Source organism: Lolium rigidum, chromosome 4 (assembly GCF_022539505.1).
Source record: "Lolium rigidum isolate FL_2022 chromosome 4, APGP_CSIRO_Lrig_0.1, whole genome shotgun sequence".
NCBI lineage: Eukaryota > Viridiplantae > Streptophyta > Magnoliopsida > Poales > Poaceae > Lolium > Lolium rigidum.
The window spans coordinates 50180053-50182509 of record NC_061511.1 but is presented as its reverse complement, the minus strand read 5'-3'; positions in this window follow the sequence as shown (position 1 = coordinate 50182509).

Genomic DNA, 2457 nt, shown 5'->3' with positions numbered 1-2457 from the left:
GTGTGGGGCCGCGGACTAGCTGCCCGAAACACCCGTTATGCATACACATTCACGATCCCATGATCAGTGTGTCGTGAAGGCATAACCGAACTGGTATCAAATACATCATCCATTATAGAACCGAATAAAAAGATTACAACAGGTCATATGACCAATACTTACATAAGAGCCGCAATGGCAGGAGAACAACAATCACACAACGGAAATACTTCAGACGAAAATGTTCGCATGGCCCAAGTCATGCCATAACCCTACAGGCAACTGACTGGGGAGACGTTCCTAGCTCGCATAGACGTCGTCGACTCCTTCTTCATCTGTCGGATTCCACCAAGTCTGGCCAAGTAAATAGCCAGGGACAAAGCCATGAGTACATTATGAATTGTACTCGCAAACCACCTTAGAGAGAAGTAAAGGATATGCAATTTGGCAGTAGCAAGGAACAGGCACTAAACTAGGGCGACAAGGAGCGAGAGGTGGTTCCTCTTGAGAGTATGACATCTCTATATCTTTGTTGAAAACCTTTTCGAAAACAAGTTTCTTTTGAAGACTAATAGGTAAGGGTGACCCATTTTCCTTTCCGGCCATCTCATATGGCCAAAACAACTTTTCCAACTTTCCACCGTACCTCCCAGGTACATTTCCACTAGTCCCACTGGCATCATTTTCCCGAAACATTTTTTTTTGAAAGTCAATTTTATAAACCAAAACTCCCTTTGATACTCAGCACTTCCTTTCCCACGTCCATTGCCGCGGACACGGCTATTCGAATAGATTTATACTCTGCAGAGGTTGTACACTTTCCCCACAAGATCCGAATACTTATCGTGTGGGCATCATCCCTGCATAACAACATATGCCACGACAAGTACCCGATCGTAGTTTTTCACCTGCTCACCTTAGCCTAAGACATGCCGCCCAGAGTTGTACCTCCCAACACCAGAGTCCGAGGGGTCGTTTACCCAGGAGTAGCAAATTCCCCGACCAGCTCGACCCTCCGGAATGCCGCGACCAACTGCGGGGCATTATTCAATGGGAGCTCATAGGTTGTACCCCTGCCATCTAAAAAGAAGGAAAGGCGTCCCCAGTACGTCGGGAAGGCCCGGTCGATAGGTGTCCATGATCGGACTACCCCTTACACTTGCAGGACCCAAACTAAGGCGAGACAAACTACTACCCTACGCCCCGTCCCACTAAAGGGTAATGTGGTTGTACTGGCTAGGTCCGGTGATGTACTCAGTCAACAAAAGGTTTTTCGAAAACAATTTCCTTCACTTCTCTTGCTCCCAAAGAAGTCCCTTCTGCTCAAAAACAATTTATCAAAACTACACTTGGGCAGGGCTACCCCATTCCAAGGTTTTCGGGAAACTTCTTTTCCGGGAAAACATTTTCATAACCATTTTTCCAGGGCTCCCACCTATAGTCCAATTCTTCTTTGAAAAGCGGCGACAAGGATGATAAGGTGTTAAGCATCATATCACTAACAGGTATTTGTTTAGTAGGTATCAACGAGGGCTGCACCCGCAAGGGTGGAATAATAAAACTCCGAGTAGCAGGACCACTCACATAAATAATAAACCATGCAATTTATAAAAATGGTAATAATGCAAGAGTGAGATAATTAGGTCAAGATATGCATCAAGAGGTGGCTTGCCTTTGTTGGCTATTTGTCCCTGGACTTCATCTTCAAGAATCATCTGCTCTTCCTTCCTCTTCGAAATCCTCACCAAGATCCTCTCCTTTTTCTGGTAGCGTTCGCATTCTAACGTCGCAAAATAAAATCAAATAATCAACACATAGATAGCATCAAACCACACAACAACACACAACACAGTCAACCACTAAATCAGAGACACTACACACACATCAAATAAGAGCACCTAGGGCCAGATGGTTACTTTGCTGAAAAGGCTCTACCTCACAACAAATCATAATCTACACAATAAAAGGTGGCTAATGTCCTTTGGAAACCACCAGTAGGGTCTGGTGCCAAAGTTCATTTAAATTTTTTTTAAAACAAAAACAAGCCAATTTCCCTAAGGGTAAAAGCACTAGCATCAAATTAACCGGCCACTCCAGAATATTGCACACAAACTTTTGGTAAAATCACAGGAAGTAAAGATTTACTTTGCAAAACTACAGAAATTGGATTCACTAAATTAATTTGGGGTTTTAAAACAAAAGATAAGATTCATGCAGCATATCTACTGGAAGCTAATAATATGTGGAACCCACATGCACTAGAATCAAACACAAATAACTTTTTAAATAATTTTAAACAATTTAAAAATGCAGAAACTAGAGAAATCGACTTACAAGGCACACAAATACCAGAGCATATCAAACCAGAAACATTTATGCCACTGGATAAGTACTTAAAAATGTGACCCATCAAAATTGGTTTGGCATTTTTCTGAGCTATAAAATAATTACCATAATTTTTATACTGAAAAGGCACCC